Source organism: Protobothrops mucrosquamatus, unplaced genomic scaffold (assembly GCF_001527695.2).
Source record: "Protobothrops mucrosquamatus isolate PMUCROS unplaced genomic scaffold, P.Mucros_1.0 scaffold22, whole genome shotgun sequence".
NCBI lineage: Eukaryota > Metazoa > Chordata > Lepidosauria > Squamata > Viperidae > Protobothrops > Protobothrops mucrosquamatus.
In genome coordinates this window covers 476,782-499,285 of record NW_015386407.1, presented here as the reverse complement: position 1 = coordinate 499,285, position 22,504 = coordinate 476,782, and the positions used below count along the sequence as shown (strand labels likewise).

The following is a 22,504-nucleotide window of genomic DNA, read 5'->3' as shown; positions in this document are numbered from 1 at the left end:
ATATATATATATATATATATATATATATATATATATATATATATATATATATATATATATATATATATATATATATATATATATATATATATATATATATGAGTCTTTGGTCATTCGGGTTTTCTCCCGTGTAAGATTAGAAGTATATATATATATAGCTTCTTACCAAAGCTTTATAGTCATTTATCTCCTCTGCCATTCTTCCAACTATAAAAATAACAGATTTACACTCTGGGCCTTTTCAGGATATTAATTAAGTTGAACCAGCCATCCCACAAATGTCACTCTTAACCTTCCTGACAGTTAGAACAATTAACCAGTGGAACAACCTGCCTCCAGAAGCGGTGAATGCTCCAACACTGGAAGTTTTTAAGAAGAGACTGGACAGCTATTTGTCCGAAATGGTATAGAGTTTCCTGCCTGAGCAGGGGGTTGGACTAGATGACCTCCAAGATCCCTTCTAACTTTATTATTATTATTATTATTATTATTATTATTATTATTATTATTATTATTATTATTATTATTATTATTATTATTATTATTAATATTATTATTATTATTATTACACCAAACTTAGAAAAGGAACAGGCTTTGGAGAAATGATTGGATTCCATACCTACTATATTTTAGTCCCTTCTGATCACCTTTTTCAGCACTGAGTTACACATATATCTTTTTTCTGGTGTCATGGAGGAAAAACCCCAACCAAATCTTGTCGAGTAGAACATCTTGTGAAGCCACAATTAGTGATGAAGGTCAAGAAAGCAAGAACCTCATTAACTTCAGGATGGTAGTTTTAATGGCAGAATTAGGTGTAAAAACAGAATTTTAGAAACCGTAAGAGTCCTTTTTTGTACGTTTATTAAACTAGACCTTCTCAGAACAGGTTGAATAGTTTCCTGCTATTGACCTTAGCTGTGGTTTATGAAATCAGCCACCGATGGACTCCTTCCTATCATTTGCTTGTTTTCCATAAGTATTCAAACACACACACACACACACAAACACACAGAGCTCCATCTTTTCTCCCACAAAGATCTACATTTGAATTCTGATGAACATCTGGATGATGTCAGAAGAGGGTGAGAAATGTGAAGAAGAAGTGTGGGAAGTCACAGGTTGGTTTAACCAGGAATATTCTACAGGCACGAGTTAAACCTCTGAATTCTTCATTTTAAGCTTCACAAGTGCCTGTTTGGGAACTGTGTTAAATCACATGAAGCATTCTATCAGGTTGAATAGAACATGTATTAAGGAGAGTTGTCAACCTGTCTTTTTTGCCAGAGACATGAATATACATGGAACCATCTCTTTTAATCTATCCCCTCTTTACCCTCCTTAGTTATAGCCCTTGAACGAATCAAAAGATTTCAACATATTTTTCCCATTGTTGCATTTTTGTTTTGAATAATTTATTTTGATTTGATGAGAGTAAGCAGTCCCAAGAATGAATTTGAGCTTGGGAACAAGGACCTAGCAGTCAGGTTGTTCTTTTGAATCGAAATGCTGAATCGGAGAACAAAACATGTAGGGTTTATTTTTGTTTTAATGTAATATCAGAATGATATTGTGAAGATACTGATAGTAAATAGATAAATTGCAAGGTCGAGTTGCAAGTTGAAATGCATCAGCAATACTGAGAAATTAATTTTGCTTTATCTCTATTCCCTTTTGGCAGCCCTGTGAAGTTGACTAGATTAGGATACTGACTCCCACAGGAACATCAGTAAAATAAGCTAAAAACAGAATATTTCAAGCCCGACTGTGCTTTGGCCCCCATCACTTTTTTATCCCAGTGAAACAGAAAAGAAGAACTAAATCTGTTTATATTATTACTGTATATTCTTCCCAGGATTTTTTTTCTAAAAATGTAGCCCCCTTGGGTTATAAAATGGGTTTATATCTCTATCTCTATCTCTTAGCAATAGTACTTAGACTTATATACCACTTCATAGTGTTTTACAGCCCCAGGGCTCATCTGTCTATCTGTCTATCATCTGTCTCTCTATCTCTGTCTGTCTCTGTATCACTCCCTCCCTCCCTCCCTCCCTCCCTCCCTCCTTCCTTCCTTCCATCCATCCATCCATCCATCCATCCATCCATCCATCCATCCATCCATCCATCCATCTATCTATCTATCTATCTATCTATCTATCTATCTATCTCAAGGTCATCTTTCCATCTACAGCTATCTATTCCTATATCTATAATCCATACTTACGTATTTGTATAATTAGTTTCAAATTTTTGTATCCACTGGATATTATTGAGCATATTATTTGAATGTGAATACAAGAACCTGCTCTCCTCCATTCTTATCAGTTCTGACATGTCAAAGAAAAATTGAACAATAGATGTGTGAATTAAATAATACAGTAATTGCACAATAACAAATAGATACAATTGATTAGGAACCTGCCAATATATTCAGCTGCTTAGATTTTTCCAGACACAATATAGATTCTGTGGGTTGTTTTGAAATGTTTCATCTGAAAAAAAAAACACCCATGATTTTATCCGGAATGGAATTGAATGGAGTTTTGAATAAGTATGTGCTACAATGATGTGAATATACCATTAAAAAAAAAATCTTACCCATGCCTACTATATACTTTAAAAGATTTATGCTTGCAGCAAAAAAAATGAGAATAAGAATACATTATATACTTGGAATATGCAAGAAATCCTTGTCTTTCTTTTCTGCCTGCAGGCTAGTCTAGTTTTGGTGCATGCTAGGTCTTTTATGAGTTTGTTACAGTACTTTAGAAACTTGCATGCTACTTCTTAACCTCAAACAGCAGTGTTGTTTTTTTTTCTCAGCTCATGCATTCCGCTATGGGCCATTGACTGTACTGTAATTGAGAATAAAGAAATGAAATAGACCAGATGCAAAAAGTAGGCTTAGCCCTGAATTAAAGGTTGGGCTAATTGGTTAGATTTTGCTGTGTCCCGTTGTAGCCAAGACTTATTCTGTGTCATTCTGAAATGGAGGGGACAAAGAAGAAGGGAGGGAGGGAGGGAAGGAGGGAAGAAAGGAGGGAGGGAGGGAGGAAGGGAGGAAGGGAGGGAGGGAGGAAAGAAGGATGGAAGGGAGGAAAGAAGGATGGAAGGGAGGGAGGGAGGGAGGGAGGAAGGAAGGAAGGAAGGAGGAAGGAAGGAAGGAAGGAAGGAAGGAAGGAAGGAAGGAAGGAAGGAAGGAAGGAAGGAAGGAAGGAGGAAATTGTACATTTCTAAAAAAAAAACAAAAACCCTTTCTAACAGGAACAGCACTTTTGCAGTGGAACCAATTAGCCAGGAAAATAGTGGACTCCTTTTTAATCTTCATCCATTCTGTGTGTGGGTGGTGCAGCTAGAATTGTGACACCTCTGGCATTTTTTCTAACCTTGTCTAGAAATACAGTATTTGAATAGGACTCGTCTGTGGCTTAGTGCAAATCAAGCCGTTCCTTGTCCCCAGATTCACCCCAGTTTTATATCCCCGGCAGATATGATGAAATGAGTTTCTTGTTATCCCATCTATCTCATCAGTTAGACTAAAAGATTAATACAGCGCAACCTCAAGAGGAAGATATGTTACTCTAGAGCGTGTTTCATATGAATTCAGCTAATGCAGATATTTCCTGATACGAGAGAGAGAGAGAGAGAGAGAGGGGGGGGGGGGGGGGGGGGGGGGGGGGGGGGGGGGAGGGAGGAAGGGAGAGAGACCTTATTGCTGATTCTATTTTTATTCTTCCTTAGTAGTTGCAATCTACCCAAGGTGTTTTATTTTGATTTTAATAGAAATTTGGTCTCTATAAATGGCTATATCTCTTGAGATATTTTTGCCCATGGGTGGTACACCAGAGATGAGGCAAAAGCAGAATGGAATGGAATGGAATGGAATGGAATGGAATGGAAGAGAAGAGAAGAGAAGGGAAGGGAAGGGAAGGGAAGGGAAGAGAAGAGAAGAGAAGAGAAGAGAAGAGAAGAGAAGAGAAGAGAAGAGAAGAGAAGAGAAGAGAAGAGAAGAGAAGAGAAGAAGAATGGAATGGAATGGAATGGAAGAGAAGAGAAGAGAAGAGAAGAGAAGGGAAGGGAAGGGAAGGGAAGGGAAGGGAGGGGAGGGGAAGGGAAGGGAAGGGAAGAGAAGAGAAGAGAAGAGAAGAGAAATGGAATAGAATAGAATAGAATAGAATAGAATAGAATAGAATAGAATAGAATATTTAATGTGATTAGACACACAAGGAATTATCTCTGATGCATACCTCTGGAGCTCTTAGTGTACATGCAAAACATCAAAGTAATAATAATTATAATAATGATACCAATAAGAGAAGGCAGTGGAATAGATTTCATATGATGCCCCTTGTTCCCTTGGATGCCCAGGCAACTGATGAAATAGACAGTGATCCATCATTTTGCACAAAAATAAATTGATTCATCTTTGCTGTTCTTCTAAGAATATGATCTTCATGTCTATGTGCTTAGTTTTACAACGGAAGGGCTTTGCACTGTGAAACCAGAATTAATCGCAGTATTTAGAGATAAGGAAGTAGAATATTCCCAAATCATACAAACAAATGGCTGAGGAAGAGATTCCCATCTGCATTTTCCCAGACGTGGAAGCATTATTGAGAGAAAGAAACTGAGAAATGTGGCGTGTAATGGTCCTTCTTGAAGCACTTCTATGGGGCCTCATTAAGAGACCTTTTAGTACAATAATTTTCACCTCTGTGGCCATCTCTCCAGCCAACTTGGAAAATGTGCCTCTAGGAGCTGATTAAAGGTTGCCTTTCTTAATTTCTTTCCTTTTCAGAAACAACGAGACACAAGGGAACTAGTAGGATCTAATTGAAATCAGAATTATTGTTGCCATAAATTTAGCTGGCATCACTAAGCTACACTATTAGTACTGAAGGAAGTTGTAGAAAAATAATTATATATTATTATGGTTGGCCACGTAGTCAGCCAGATGTTTAGACTGGATCTGGCATTTTTATCCACCTATCAAGTCCTTCCCAAGGACCTGGGGTAGGCTGATATTGTTATTTGATGGTGTCAAAAATATTATTTCAGGATTTAAGCCATTCCAAGTAAAACTGCCTTTTGCAATTGACCGATGGTGGTTTTTTCAATGCCAAAGGTACTCAAGTGTTACTCCAGATGTTTGGGATTGCACCCAAAGTGTGTATTACTATTGGTACTACTTTTCTTTCTTTTGCCATAGTCATTTTACTTCTGTTTGCAGGTCTTTCTATTTTGTGGTTTCCTCCAGTTCTTTCTCTTCTCTTCTGTGGTCTCTCGGTATTGCCACGTCCATTATCCAAACTTTTTAGTCTTTCTTACTGACAGTTGTTAAGTCTTCGATTTTATGTTGGTTTGAATTCTCAAGCAAATTAGCTTCATTTTCTATCTTTTGCAGTCCCACTGTTCTTGCTTGCAGGCAATCTTCTTATCTAAGATATTGGATGAACTTGTTGGTTTACTGTTCAGGAAGCTGATAGAACTCTATAAAAAAAGACGTGCAGTATGCTTGAGAGGGAAATTGATACAGCCCAGCTTCAGCCAAACTGGTCAGTGGCAAGATTTTGTGATAACTTCAGATAGATAGATAGCTTATTTCTTCCCATTATTTTAGCAAGCCTTTGAAGATGCCACTGTTAGATTCAGTATCAAGAGTATACAAACACCCTTTGCCATGGTACATATACAGCAGAGGTGTCAAACTCAATTCCATTGAGGGCTGTATCAGCATTGCGGTTGCCCTCAGGGGGCCAGGTGGGTGCGGCCTACTGGGTGGGTGTGGATGGAGTGGGTGTGGCCTACTGGGTGGGTGTGGCCAGCTCTATACCGTTTGCATCAAGGGTGCCTTTGGGGGCCTGGGCAGGAGTGAGACAGATCTGAGGGTCTCTGGCAGAAGGGGGTGGGACCGGGGCAAGTGCCAAGGCATGGTCCACTGGAGGAGCCTCGCTGTTCCTCTCACGCCATGCAGGGGGGGGGGGGGCTTATGGAGCTAAGACTGAATGCATTTTAGCATAGATGGCCACCACAAAATTGTACATTGGCTCCCGGCCGGCCTGGGCCAGGGCCAAGGCAGTGGGGGCCGTTCCCTCACTGTTTCCAGGACGGCTTCGCGGGCCACATGAAACCACTTCACGGGCCGCATCTGGCCCCCGGGCCTTGTGTTTGACATATCTGATATACAGTTTTAGGTAAGTGACTTGATAATGCCTGGCTGCTTTTTCTGAGGGCTAATATCATAGTGAGAAAGCTTGCAGATCTGATAGATGTTGTGATTACCATTAAAAATTAAATACATGATTCACCCAGTTATGAATTATGTGTAATTGTTAATCAGAATATTAACACGTGAAGGCTCTACTCTCCATATACTTTTTATAGAGCACAGTGGGATTCACTTCTGAATAAGGATTCATAGGATTAGACTGACTTTTTCTTAACAGGATTTCAACTTTCATCTTCAAAGGCTGTCTCAAAGAAAAATGGATATCTTGATTCTTGAAAATGCACCAAGATCAATGAGAGACAGTAAAGATTTTTATACTATTGACTTTGATAAAAACATAAACATAGAGTTAAGCCGGACACAAATTAAGTACTGTAAAAATGACACACAATATTATACATTCATCTCTGAAGGGCAAAATAAAAAATGTTTCAAGCCAACCCTGGAAAGGAGAAGAAGATATTTTCATGCAAATTATTATTTCTGTAATAAAAATAAATAAATTTCAGCCACAACCATGATTCGCAGACCATGGGGATTGTTTTAATCATGATTTCTGTTAATAAACACAAGGAACTATTGACCCAAAGGAGAACTGTAGTATTGCAATGTTAAGGGAAGTTTTTTAAATTTAAATGGAAAGTCAAATTTCTTTTATCAAACTTCAAATCATACCAATTTTTGAACATTTCAATGGTTTCATTATGATGCCTGTTTTGTAGACTTGTTGATTGTGCACAAACATATATGCTTCTGTATTTGGTATTGTGTTGTTTAAGAGAGTCTCTTGAAATACTATATTTGTTCACACATAATGGCACAAAAGTGAGGGATACGTTTTTGTTCTGATTCAGATCAAGAAAATTCTTTTTATCATCTATTGTAGTAGGAAATATTAAAGGTCTCGTACTTAATGGAGGAAGATGTCCTTGGAAAAAGCAAAGGAAAGAAAGTTTAAGTTTACATTTTCCTACTTATTGGGAAATAAGTACTGAGTCTGAACTTTGTGGAAGCCAGAGAACTTTGAATAAATTGTGATTTTCACATTTGCTCAGGAAAAGATCAGATTAAAAACTGGCCTAGTCCTCATGATTTTCTTATCATTTCCTTACAGTAGATCCTTGCTTTTCCAGGATTAAATCTTAACAAAAGTCAAAAAAGGTGAAGCAGGGAGATTTCATGGGAGGCCAAAACACATAGCTGAAAAGACCCTTTGGGGGAAAATCTACTTCTACTACCTCTCCTCTCTTCTCCTCCCCTGCTCTCCTCTCCCATTACTTTCCTTTTCCCCTTACTCTCTTCTCTTTTTCCTCTCTCCTCTCCTCTCCCCTTATTTTTGTCTCCCTCTTACTCTCTTCTCTTTGTCCTCTCTCCTCTCCTCTCCATTATTTTCTGGACCGGGACGCCTTACACACAGTCACTCATGCTCTTGTCACCTCCCGCCTGGACTACTGTAACGCCCTCTACATGGGGCTCCCTTTGAGGAGCACCCGGAGGCTTCAAATGGTCCAAAATGCGGCCGCGCGGGCGGTGTTGGGAGGGACTCGTCGCTCCCATGTGACACCGCTGCTGCGCGAGCTGCATTGNAGCGGACCTGACCTAGGGTGGATTTTATATTGGGTTTTAAATATTCGGAAGACGCAACATTAAAATTCGGTTTAATTCGGTTTTAAGGGGGGGATTGTATATATGTTCTGGTTTTAAATATGTTGTGCGCCGCCCTGAGTCCCTGTCGGGAGAAGGGCGGCATATAAATTAAATTAAATAAATAAATAAATAAAATAAAATAAATAAATAAAAACATAATATCTATAGTTTTCTGGAGCAAAATATTAACTATGAACGTTCACAAAATTGAGTGGACATTTATGGAATCAAAAAAAAAATAAAATCAGAGATCTGAGTTCTAACAAAACCATCATACCACACATTTTAGATTACATTAGTAGGAGAAATTGACCAGGAGAAATAGCTGCTGTCAGTTAATTTGTTTATTGATTATATTTGTTTTATATAGCAAGAACTTTAATTTTTCAGATTTTTAAAAGTTTAAAACAATGCAAAATTTTCTAATAGCTGTGGTATTTTATTTTATATAATTGACCACGTCTATGCTTTGATTGATAATTTGCATCTCCTCCTCCTCCTCCTCTTCCTCCTCCTCCTCTTCCTCCTCCTCCTCCTCCTCCTCCTCCTCCTCCTCCTTATAAGCCAAACCTTTGTTCCTTCTGGTTTATAATATCCCTTTGGCTTTTTTTTTTTTTTTTTGGTGGGGAGACCAAAAAGAGCAAAGCTAAAAAGAGAGGAAAAGAGAGAGATAGCTGGGGAAAAGGACATTTTTAATTGTAGGTTTTATTACATAGCTTCTATAAATCAGACAACAGTTCTGAAATCACTCTCTGGTTTGAATTTAATTCCCACTTTTTTACAAACTGTGGAAAGTCCTGCAGTGATTATCTCTCCAAATCTTAGACTTGACATTAAAAAGTTAAAAAAAAAAAAGTCTAGTTGATATGGCATGGCCCTTACTCACCCGTCAATCGGGTGTGACATTTCAGGCACTCCTAGAAGCTCTTCCTTTCCATTGCAAATGAGAAGGATAGTAATGGTCTTCCTTCTCTGTTGGTTTGAACCCAGCACTCTTCTTGGTGCATCACATGCCAAATTCCTTACATCCAAAGGTAACAACTGCAATGGCCTCCTAAAGTTCCTTTGTATTGAGAATAAGATTCAAAACAATTTGAAACTGTGCTTCGTGAGATTGGTTGAAAAAGTGGTAATGTATTGTGTGTTATTCTATAAAGACCGCCCACCTCTATAGCTCTTTTTTACTATACCTTTTTTTTTTGCTAACTTCCTTTGTAATATCCTTAGAACTTTCCCAAAGTTTATTAATAAGGTATAAAGTAAAAAAGAGCTATAGAGGTAGATAGTCTTTATAGAATACCCGTTCCTGTCAAGTCAAGCTATGCTACCCAATAAATGTTTTTATTACCCTTTTTTCCTTAGGAAGCAGCAGGGACAGAATTTGGACAAAGCTATGCTAAATTTCCTGCCATTTATAAAGCCTTCATGCCTTCCTTGCTAAATATCTTCAGGCAGGAACTTATAGAAACAAGGACAACAGGTTTTCAATTGACCTAAAAGGGGACAGAACCGTTAGTGCCAGCATATCTTATCTGTCCCCTGAATGACTCACTGGCATTTATCTCCATTTAGTGAAGATTGATTAAAGTCCTCACTCGCAGCCAGGTGACATGAGACAAATTTAAAGGCAAAGGGTGACAAGGGAGAAAAAGAATGGAATTCGCCATGCTTATTTTTCTCCTTTATTATTATAGTCATCAAACTATTAGTACCACTTTATAAAACCCTACTGAGGCCAAACCTGAAATACTGCAACCAACTTTGGTCGCCATACTACAAAAAAGATGTTGAGACATTGGAAAAATTTCAGAGAAGAGCAACTAAGATGATCAAAGGCCTGGAGACTAGAACATATGAAGAACGGCTGCAGGACTTGGGTTTGGCTAGTCTAAAGAGAAGAAGAAATAGGGATGACATGATAGCAGTGTTCCAGTATCTGAGGGGCTGCCACAAAGAAGAGGGGGTCAAACTATTCACCAAAGCAAGGCAGGACAAGAAACAATGGTTGGAAACTGATCAAAGAGAGAAGAAATCTGGAATTGAGGAGAAACTTCCTAACAGGACAATTAACCAGTGGAACAGCTTGCCTTCAGAAATCATGGGCGCTCCATCACTGGACGTTTTTAAGAAGAGACTAGACAGTCACTTGTCTGAAATGGGTCTCCTGCTTGAACAGGGGGATGGACTAGAAGACCTTCAAGGTTCTATTCTATTCTATTCTATTCTATTCTATTCTATTCTATTCTATTCTATTCTATTCTATTCTATTCTATGTAGGTTACTCTTACAGGCTTAAATGAAAATGGAGAGTCATTTCACACATTAGTGTTTCCACTCCTTGATCCTTCCCCAGTATTGGGAAGTTTTCCACAGGATAATCTTTTCTCCTGTGGACCTCACAGCATTCGGAGATGTGAGAGTCAGTCAGTTCTTCCATCTGACCAGGAGAAAGGGGCCAAAACTACCATATGATCAATTTTCCATTCCTTTAAACTACTAGGAGTCATTTGATAAATTCTCCCATTGCCCATTTCTAAGAGGAAATGGAATCTGTTGCAAGAAACTTGCATTCATCCCCAAAAAATGGGTTAAAAATTATTTTGTTTTCAATAGGTGTTGTTATTGTTTTAATCAATGTGTCCAATGCCAACAAACTTCATCTCCATTCTTCAAAACATTTTGATTATGAAAAGATTTTCTATGGAACTCTTGGTATTTCTGATCTTGGTTGTTTAGGGTAGACAACATCAGTCCTAATAAATGTGAGGTTTAATCACTATTTATACAGTGTTAGTATGATTTTCTCCTTGGTTGTGTTGTGGCTAGACTATTGTTTTCTGCTTATTTGTCTGGTGTTAATTCCTGCTTATCTGGATATAGACTACTAGAGAAGATGTGCTTTGCTCTTTTTTGCTTCCTTCTTACAATTTTGTGTCTCTTTTAAATGGTTTGTAAATGTGGTTTATCTCTATATGTCTATTGATTGCTGATTTATCCGAATGCCAAACTTTGAAAAATTCCCTACCATATTTTGATTTATATATCATTGGAATATTTCTGGGTCATAACTGTCTCTTTTTCAGAACTGTCATAGAGAAATTGATTGTCTTATATATATTTAATTTTTATTAGAGTTATTTTAAAACTAAGATAAAAACTAATACTAATAAAAAGGTCAAGAAAATCAAAATCAAAGAGAAACCTAAAAGTGCAAGAAAGTGGAAAAAAAAGAAAAAGAAATACAGAAAAGAAAAAAAGATACAAAGAAGTATCTTCCGATCTTCTTTTATAACTGTTGAAAATGCTATTATAAATTTATCTGTTAATCCATGGTTCAAACATAACTCTTACTTTCTATAATATATCCTGTCTAATCATCAAAACCATAAATCAGAAGTTCATTTTTTTTTCTGTTTCATGTGAAAAGTCTACGAGGGCTTTCTGTCAGCAACAAATTTAGATAGATTTCTTTTTCTCTGATCAAAAAAATCAATTTGGCCATCTTAACCAGTTCCATCATCTTCACCAACCATTCATCCATTGTGAATAATGTTGTATCTTTTCACATTTTTCAATGCATCAATCTCCCTGCATTTATCTGCTTCTTGGGTGCAATGCAAGGGGCTAATAGTCACCTACAAAGTCTTATCTGACTTTGAGCTTGAGGATTCTTGTCAGACCATCTCTTCCCAACTTTTTCTACCCATCCTCCTACTTGTTCTGGTGGGAGAAGCATCTGACGGATGAATGCTGGTTGCCAGGAATGTGAAAAACCTGCCCGCCTTCCTGCAATTTGGTTGGCCCACTTCCTGCTGGCCTTTCATAGGGCCTTTCATAGAGCCCAGGTCATGGGCTCTGTCTATTGTGACAGAGCCCATGACCTGGCTGTGCTGAACGCTTTTTAGGATTCTCTGGCATCTCATGATCCCTCATGATTTAAGTTTCCTTAAGCATCATGGTGCATCTATCCTAATCATTTGTGGGATGGGGATAGAAGCAACTCACCTTGTTTGTTTTTAATATTAGCAAAAAATTATAGGGGTAAGATTTTTATCTTTATTTTATCTTTATATTTTTTATCTTTATCTTTAATTTATATTTATATTATTCATATTTACATTTATATTTACATTTATATTTACTTTATATTTTTTATCTTTATATTTATTTTATATTATTTATATGTTATACTGATATTTATATAGAAGTAAGATCTTTATTTTATTTATTTATATTTATTATATTTAATTTATTTTTATATTATTTATATGTATATGTTATATGTATATTTACTTTATATTATTTATATTTATATGTTGTATTGTTATTTATATAGAGGTAAGATCTTTATCTTTATTTTATTTATTTATATTTATTATATTTATATTTATTATATTCAATTTATTTTTATATTATTTATATGTATATGTTATATTGATATTTGTATATTGGTAAGATCTTTATCTTTATTTTATTTATTTATATTTATATTATTTATATTTATTATATTATATTTAATTTATATTTATATTATTTATATTGTATATTTACATTTATATAGAGGTAAGCTCTTTATCTTATTTTATTTATTTATATTTATTATATTTATATTATTTACATTTTATATTTATATACAATTTCAGATGTTGGTATGCTGATTATTTTATTTATTTATATTTATTATATTTATATTTATTATATTCAATTTATTTTTATATTATTTATATGTATATGTTATATTGATATTTATATATTGGTAAGATCTTTATCTTTATTTTATTTATTTATATTTATATTATTTATATTTATTATATTATATTTAATTTATATTTATATTATTTATATTTTATATTATTTATATTGTATATTTACATTTATATAGAGATAAGCTCTTTATCTTATTTTATTTATTTATATTTATTATATTTATATTATTTACATTTTATATTTATATACAATTTCAGATGTTGGTATGCTGATATTTTGCAATGCTACATAGTAAGATTTTTATTTTTAAAGTTAGGCTGTTAATAATAGGGATAAATAATAATTGCAAATGAAGGCAAATATCTATATTTATAAATACAAATATATTATAAATAATAATTGGATTGGATCCTAGAATTCAATCCTGATGGGCTCAAGGTTGACTCAGCCCTCCATCCTTCTGAGGTCAGTAAAATGAGGACCCAGATAGTTGGGGGGCAATGTGTTGACATTGTAAACTGTCCAGAGAAAACACTATGTGGTGGCATATAAGTCTAAGTGCTATTGTTATTGCTAGCAGGTTTTCTTCCAGAGATTAGTTAGCAATCCCCCAGTTATTTGCAACAACACATTTCCATGCCATGCCTAGCAGGTAACTGTGTTCTGCCAATATTACAAATTAGTCAGAAACGGAATAGAATATAATTCAAACTGACAAAAAGTCGTGAGTTTCTTTGGAGGTGTATTGCCTTTATCTGATCTTCTCTGGTGAGGGAGAGAGGGAGAGGGAGACAGAGAGGGAGAGAAAATGCTCTAATACAGAGGTCCCCGACCTTTTGGGTACCAGGGACCGGTTTTTCTGCAGATCGGAGGGGCCGTGGTTTTGTGTGCTGCCTGCATCCCATGGATGAGTCTTTCCTTGGTTGTGCGGACTGGTTGTTGGCATGCCGCGGCCTGGTACCGGTCCACAGACCAGGGGTTGGAGACCCCTGCTTTAATAGAAGAACTGAAGGGTTCTCTCTCATTACATTAATTTTTGCTAAAGTCTGTAAGTTCCAAATATATCTTCCAATTCTGTTTGGCCTCAGTACCTGAACCACACCTGTCGATACCATCCTGGCCAATAAGAAGTGGAATTATAATGCTGTAATGTCTTCATGCTAGTCTGTGTGAGCAAGGACTTCCAATGAAAGGGGAAAAAGCTCTTTATGTATATTGTTGTTGTTGTTGTTAATTGCAAAGTCGTGTCCGGCCAATCGCGACCCCATGGACAACGTTCCTCCAGGTCTTCCTGTCCTCTACCATCTTCTGGAGTCCATTTAAGCTCACGCCTACTGCTTCAGTGACTCCATCCAGCCACCTCATTCTCTGTCGTCCTCTTCTTCTGTTGCCCTCAATCTTTCCCAGCATTAGGCTCTTCTCCAGTGAGTCCTTCCTTCTCATTAGGTGGCCAAAGTACTTGAGTTTCAATCTTTATGTATCTGAAAAGGTATTTAACTGAGGTACTGTTAAACAGGAGGTGTGAAGAAGTTGGCCAATAAGCCATTATTTTCCACCCAACATAGCCTTCCATATGTGTTCAACTGTAATGATGGCAAAGGAGAACTAATAGAATTAAGTAATAGAACTAAGGAGAAATTGACTGACAGTGAGAAGAATTGATTAGTGGAATGGCTTGCCTTCAGAGCTTCAGAACTGTTTGTTCATCACTGGACAGACATTTGTCTGAAATGCTATAGGGTCTCCTGGACTAGAAGCAGTGGTGGAATTCAAATATGTGAACAACCGATTCTGTGAATGGATGCCACTTCCAGAAGTCCATTCTGGGTCTGGGCAACAAAAAAATAGCTACCAGTTCTGCTGAAGTGGTGTGAACTGGCTGAATCCCACCACTGGCTAGAAGACCTTCAAGGTCCCTTCCAACTCTGTTAATTCTGTTAATTCTGTTAATATTTGTGATATTCTGTTATTCTGTTAATATTTGTGATATTAACAGAAAGCCGTGAAAACTATAGGCACTGGAAATTCAGAGATATATCCAGGCAAAGGAAAACTTGTATCAGTAAACAAAGGCCAATCTAATATTTCATTTTAATTATGTTTTTAATGATAGTATTTTGGTATTTTTTGTATTTGTTTTTATTAGGCTGTTAGCCGCCCTGAGTCTGCAAGGAGAAGGGCGGGGTAAAAATTCAATCAATCAATCAATCAATCAATCAATCAATCAATCAATCAATCAATAAATAAATAAATAAATAAATAAATAAATAAATAAATAAATAAATAAATAAATAAATAAATAAATAAATAAATAAGGGTGAGAAAAAACCAAGCAAGTTACGTTCATTTTGTAAAGATGCTGTGCAAATCTTTTGAAAGAGATGCTTTCCAACAAGCAGAAGAAGGAAAGCAGAGGGGTTATTTTCATTTTTCTCAAGCTCATTTGGTTGCTTTGAGAACTGCTTCAAGCTGCCTGTATGTGTATAGGCGTTCACATCTTTTTGCTTTGCCCTTGCATGTTGCAAAGCACCTCTTTCAAAATGTACCTCTTTCAAAAGATTTGCACAGTCCTGGTGGGAACCAAAGAAACAATATAGTGCCAGCCAGCAGCAGCTGAAGAAATGAGGAACCAACACAATTTCTCTGTGCCACTTTTTCAGAGAAGAAAGGCAGCCACGTGTCCATATGCAATATGTTCCGATTGATCGGCACTGGCCAAAAGCAAAGGATTTGTGAGATGTTCTTGTGAGGCCATAATGGATAGTATGTGGCCAAATGAAAGACAGATATTTTTTTTCTTCCCTTTCTTGTGAAGATGTTCCTGGCATCCAGCAACTGAAGGACAGCCAGGTATTATGCCAATTATGCCAAATATGCCAGAGCATGCCAATTCCAGTTACTGGAATATGAAGTGTATTCATAATTTGTGTAGAATTATCTTTCAAAACAGCAGAACAACAACGACAAAAATATCAGATACCACCGTTTTCAGGTAGTGCTTAGAAATCTCTGTTGCCTAACCTAATTTAGCTGGGGCAAGGGAATATTCCCCCTGCCTATTTAATCTCTAACATTTCCTGCCCTTGGCCTTTTCTGATATGCATATGAAGAAACTGTGATAGTCATCACATTTTAAATACATGGAGAAAGATTGTGCACCAAATATTATCTCCTGATAATATCCTGATAAGACTTTGTAGGGTAAGGTAAAATGCTGCTTTTTGATGTCACCACATTTTATTGATTTGTTATTATTTTATTTAATGTTTAATATTGACGATGATGAAGTCAAGAGCTTGTGACTACACAATCTCATAGAAAGAAGTCTTGTAGAAAGCATAGAAATGTCCTAGAAAGCATAGAAATGTCCTAGAAAGTAGTGTTTCAATATTGAAGGGGCTGCCACAAAGAAGAGCGTGTCAACCTTTTTTCCAAAGCACCAGAGGGCAAAACAGGAAACAATGGATGGAAACTAATGAAGGAGAGAACCAACAAAGAACTAAGGAGAAACTTCCCAACAGTGAGAACAATTAACCAGTGGAACAACTTGCCTCCAGAAGATGTAGGTGCTCCATCAATGGAGGCATTTAAGAAGAGACTGGACAGCCGTTTGTCTGAAATGGTATAGGGTCTCCTGCTTGAGCAGGGGGTTGGATTAGAAGACCTCCACGGTTCGTTCCAACTCTGTTATTCTGTAAAGAAAACAATTTTTGCTGTGCTCCTGAACCAAGCAGTATGAATTGTCATCTTGTATGCAAGGGACTAAAACGGTAAGGAATGTCATCTTGTATGCAAGGGACTAAAAGGATGTCATCTTGTATGCAAGGGACTAAAACGGTAAGGAATTTCTGATTGTTAATGTTCCCAGTATTGGAAGGACCATTTCAGTTTAAATCTTACTAGCAACACTTCTGATTTTTCAGTCTGTAGCCATCTTTGGGGAATTATGGATCCTTCCCAACTTGCATCAAACCATGGCATAGGCATAGCTTGATGACATCTTTTCCCTGCCATGGTGATGTAACACTGCCTTCGTCTCCGCTCTGCTCCATGAATGATTCAAGCTTAGTTCACACACAGGTGTTAAAGTCGTATTTTCCTTTCTGGTTTGACAGCTTCCAAGGTCAGCCTGAAGTTACAATCTCTGTAGTTTTTCTCAAAAAGTAGGATCCCAGTTGGCAATGGAGACAGCACCTGTCATACTCATATTGTTCTCCAAATGATTCCCCTCTAAGTTTCATATTCAATATTTAACTCCATATTTGTGGAAACCTAAGTGCCCGCCTGATATTGATTGCCATAATTTTGTGAGATCTTACTTTGATAGCAGACCAGATTTGATTTTGTAATTAGAAATTTCTAAATTCACGGGAAGGACACAGGTCATTGTCTAATTAATCAGAGGCAAGTGGCTTCCCATCATGCTTTTATTTCTCTTTCTCTTATGCTGGTTTTTTTTTTTTAAATGTCTTTTATTGCACAGCATATGTCACTCCACACTCACTTTAATATTAAGAAAGTTAAAAAAAACACTTCAATTCTGTGAGAAAATCATCTATTTTGAGTGTTTACCTTATGTATATAATGTTTAGCAGAAGTGAGATTCAGTTTTGGCTTTACTATGTCTCAGGGTTGATCCCATGAAAAATACATACCTCACCTTGATAATAGAAGATAAATAGAAGAAACTTACAGTGAGATTAGAGCTCATTCTGTACTTCACAACTGTCTTGATATTGGTTAATTCTTTGAATCCCTCAGCACAAAAGCGATTTTGAAAAGATGAAGATTTTATCTCCATGTGATCCTCTCTGATTCCCACAGAAGGAGTATACAGAATAAATATATCATCGGGAAATCTAACAGCAGTCATAATACTATCACTTTCAGCCTATTGTAAGAAAAGTTGATTTTCCCCTTTCTTCCCCCCGCCCCCCATCAGTCTCAAATCTTAACCTGGCCTCGTTTAAATGGTCTAACATATGTGTGTTCCACCAAATGGGCATAATTAAAGCGCTTTTTTTTGCTTTCCATGAAAGAAAATTGAGGCCTTCATTTATATTCTCAGAAGTTAGTATGTTACAAATGAAGGTGAAAATACGTGTCCGAGGACAACGTTGGGTCGGTCACCGGGAACATATTCTGACATTTCTGACTTGTTGAAAGAAAAATCTTCATCAGGGTCCAGTCCAAGCTGGGAATAAACAAAATGGAGACTGCTTTAGAAAGAAGGTTCTTGTTTATTTAGTTGCCAGAAACCTCAGCGAAAGCAGCATGTTTCTGGGGTGGCTGACCACTTGGTGCCGGCAGTGGTGGGTTTTTATACCTTCTTGGGCTTTTACGTTTGGAGTGGTTCCTGTTCCTGTGGCATGAACTTTGACCTGAGCTTTTGAGTGTGTCCTTTTGGTATTCCGATGGTGGTGATGGGTTAATCCTATTATGTCCTAAAGGTCATGTCTTTAGATTTTGGGTGGGGGATGTAAATTTTTAAGGATCTTTGTCTTTCTAATTCCATCAGCTTCAAGCTTCCTGGCTCCAGTCTTTCTGAAAGGATTATCAGATCTACATTTCTACAGAGCTGGACTCTGCCTCGGGCAGAGAAAGACTTGGGGTGATGGTGGTTTCTGCCTAAGATTTTCTATCATTACTTTAGGGAAATATATTCTGCTTTTTTAATAACTCCCAAAATATTTCTTTCTCTGGGAGGGAGGAGTGTGCTGTCTTCCTACAATATCAAGTGTACTATTGGTTACTTTTATTTCTATATAGTGCTATTCCTGATGTATTTTATATTTAGCTTTAAAGTATATCTTTTTTTCTTTTAAATTTAAAGAGATAGATGGTGAGATAGATAGATAGATAGATAGATAGATAGATAGATAGATAGATAGATAGATAGATAGATAGAAACACACACACACACAAACACACTTTGAATTGTTATTAAGACTATAAATACAAGAGTCTCACTGTGCAAAATCAGAATGGAAAACACTAATTTAATAATTGTAAACTGTGTGCTCAACATAGTTTGATTAATTTGCTCTGTTGTGGGAGCCTTATTTTGTTTTTAATTTTAGGCGTTCATGTATTTTATCTTCAGCTAAATATTATTATAAATTCTGACACAGGAGCAATTTGCATAACAATTGGCCACAAGGAGTAATTCATTAATATGCAACAAAGTACTAATCTACCGAGGGCCTGCAGCTATTGTAAACTTCATTTTACTTTTAGATGGAAATTCGTTAGAGTGGAAATAGCACTATGTATAATGTTACTAATCGGTCCCACGGAGTACTTGAACTTAAAACATCTATTTAAAAAAAGGTCTTCCTGACCTTCCTAGCCTCACCTTGATTTGCCCAGTATAAAAATATGTCATGCTGTCTTTAAACATTTTCTTTTTGAAGTATTTGAAGGAAAAAAAAAACCTGAACAATTCAACATTAGATTAGCACCAGAAATTCTGATCTCAATTGTGGTCAAGGAATACCTGTATAGCAATATCTCTGACATGGTTCCGAAAAGAAGTAGTTTTTCAAAGAACTTTGAGGCTTATTTACCTTAAAGAATCCTTTATTTTGCTACATAGCTTCGGCACGAACAATAAAAAGCCAAAACTGAACCTCCCACCCCCAAGCACCCGTAACAACGCATAACTCACTCCTTCATTTTACAGTCATCAATCATATGCTCCAATTAGTTTGAAGTGTGAATTGCTCCCTCCCTATTTCTCCTGTTACGCTGACCTTGGTTGTGCTATGCTGAGATATTGTTATGATTAGCTGGCATACTTTCCCACCTACTAGGCTAGTATCGTCTGCTTTAACTCTAGCAGTGATATGTGGGCTAAATAAAACATGTTTGCTTCTTCACATATGGCAAGCAAGAACATCCAATGTTAGCAGACTTGACATCCTCGTTTGTCCATCTATATCCCATCTCAAAGTGTCCATTTGTATTGACTTCCAACTGAAGAAAGTTGAAGGACTTTGTCTGTGTCCCATGCAGAGGAATGAACGGCCTCGTCTGTAAGAAAGCTTTCCCAATTTCTGTAGCATCATGCAATGTGCCTCTTCTCCTTGGAAGAGGAAAAAAAGTTGCTTTCCCATGCTTATTTACATTTTACAAACTTGCGGGTGTTCACATAAAGGGTGTAAAGACAAAGCTAAATTGTGAGTCCCTGAAGCAGGTTGTCTATAGAGATTCTCAGTTATCCAGGTCATGGTTGTCCCAAAGGTGCTTTTTCAAAAGACAACTGGACTTTCTTGTTTTTGTTTCGTTTTTCCTTTGGAAAAAAAGGAATGAATGAAGCCAGAACGAAGAAGCTTCTTGGATGAGAAGCAAACGTTTTCAGAGGGGTGGTGGTGGGGGAAGTCCAGTCGCCTTTTGGAAAAGCACCTTTGGGATTTTGAAGCAGGTTCTTGGAAGAATCTCACATTGGCTTAGTAGACTTGCTTGGTTTATTGGGGTGTGTAGGTATGTGCACAAATGTTCACGTGTAGTGGAGAAGATTCCAGACATTGTTTGACCCAACAATGCAACGTATTTACTGGCAAATGTGCAATAGCTTTAATCTCCCCCATTACTTGACCAGTGTTGGGAGTGTGGAGGTGTGAATTGTTCATTTGAATGCTACACATTTAAGGAGATCCATTGGCAGGAGAAGATTTTCTCACCCTTCCTATCCTCTGGCCAGCAAAGGACCTTATCCAGTTAGCAAACCAGGTCTACCTCTGCAGAATGTCAAGAAATAGCTTTCTTGGTCTGTAGGGAACTTGAGAGGGCTGTATAGGAAAACAGAACTAATTAGCCAGCAACAAGCAAATCCCATTAGGAGAGTAGGTAAAACAGGCAGAAGGAAACAGGAAATGTTAAATGGTTGTTCATTCAAAGTAAGCAAGAGCGTGACAAAGAGGGGATGGAGTGTTACACATTTTCTTTTTCTTTCCTTTTGTGGAAAGAATGGCTGATGGCATGAATCAAAATACCACAGGAGAGAAATCTGCTTATCATTTTAAAAAACAACAACGAACAAACCGTTTTTTTAAAAAAAATAGGACATCCTTTATTGAAAGTACAGTTTGAAACCCTCATTCTGTGATTAGCACTGTCTTTATTGTTCCCTTAAGTGACAAGCAGTGCAATCATACACTGTGTGTGTGTGTGTGTGTGTGTGTGTGTGTGTGTGTGTGTGTGTAAAGGGTAAAGGTAAAGGAGTCCCTGCAGATTTTACTCTGCTAGTCATTGCTGATTGTAGGGGTTGGTGCTTCTCTCTGTTTCAAGGCCACTGAGCCAGCACTGTCCAGAGAGATTTCTGGGGTCATGTAGCCAGCATGATGCCATGGAACACTGTTACCTTCCTACCAAAGTGGTACCTATTTATCTACTCCCATTTACATGCCTTTTAATTGCTAGGTTGGCAGGAGCTGGAGGGGAGGAGAGGAGCTCACCCCCATCAGGTGGAGCTCAGGTCTCAAAAAAAAAAAAGGTGCCAGAACTCACACACGTCATACAACCCGCCAAAAAAGGTGCCGGAACTCCGTTCTGGGCGTTCTATGAGAAAAAAAAGCCCTGTATATATGTATATATATACCCACACACTCACTAAATGTTGTAATTGGGATTTTTTGCATAAAAATTATCTACTATTTTATTTAGAATTATACCCATTGCCTCCTGAAGTATATGTGCATTGTACAAATGGCACACTGCGTATACACACTAAAAATCCCAATGACTCATTCTGTTGCTTAACACAAAGTAGGTCATAGTAATTATACAGGTATGCAAGACAGTTTGTTTTAAATTAAAATAAAATTCATCTTGAATAAGTATGAGATGATTGGGGATTTCTGCTGGCATTTTATGAGGATCACATAGAAGCATACCGTTGTTATGGCATAATGTCAGCTGTGGTTTTTTTTTTTTTCCCCTGGAGAGATATGACTAACTCTAGAACTAGACTTTATTGGAATAAGTTTTCTATTTTAGTGGACCAGATCTTGGACCAATATAAGGAAAACTCATTTTCAAGGCCCCATGTGACCCTAGAGACCACCAAATAACATTGTGCAGTTATCTTACCCAATTTCCTTCCTGGTTTTGTGGTTTTGGGGGTCAAATGAGGGGAGATCCCTATGACCTCTTGAAACCAAAAGTAGCTTATTAATTCCATTTATGATGAGATGATGTAGAATTCTCTCAGAACCTCTTCTGTTCTACAGATAAGAACAGTTTCCCATCTTTCTGAAGTGGAAAACAAAATAAAAATTGTAGTGTAAGTCCTGAAATAAGGAAATAAAAATGCCAAGACTAGTCTAAACATCTGGCTGACTGTGTAACTAACCATAATTATCCACAGCCACACAAGGAATCACCCCAAACTCAGCTCTAAACAGAATCTGATGGAGCTCCATTCTCACAATCTGAAGTCCTGTTTCCCCACACAAATGTCCATTCCTGATATGGATAGATATAGATAGAAGGTCCCTTCTAGATTCTATTCTATTCTATTCTATTCTATTCTATTCTATTCTATTCTATTCTATTCTATTCAATTCTATTCCATTCCATTCCATTCCATTCCATATTATCGCCCAGTCTCCAACCTTCGCTTTGCGGCGAAGGTTGTTGAGAGTGTGGTTGCGCGGCAATTCCCTCGGCACCTGGATGAAGCAGTCTATCTAGACCCATACCAGTCGGGCTTCAGGCCGGGTCACAGCACGGAAACGGCATTGGTCGCGTTGGTTAATGATCTCTGGAGGGCCCGGGACAGAGGTTATTCCTCTGTCCTTGTTCTTTTGGACCTCTCAGCGGCTTTTGATACTGTAGACCACGGTATCATGCTGCGGCGTCTCGGTGGGTTAGGAGTGGGAGGCACCGTTATGCGGTGGTTCTCCTCCTTCCTCACCGACC

The 22,504-nt window shown here is 37.3% G+C and overlaps 1 protein-coding gene across 4 annotated transcripts in view; it reads left to right on the top strand.

Moving 5' to 3' along the window:
• The window catches only part of PCDH9 (protocadherin 9), a 784,060-nt gene that overhangs the window by 400,854 nt on the left and 360,702 nt on the right, over window positions 1-22,504 (top strand). The gene's annotated exons all lie outside the window — the stretch shown is intronic.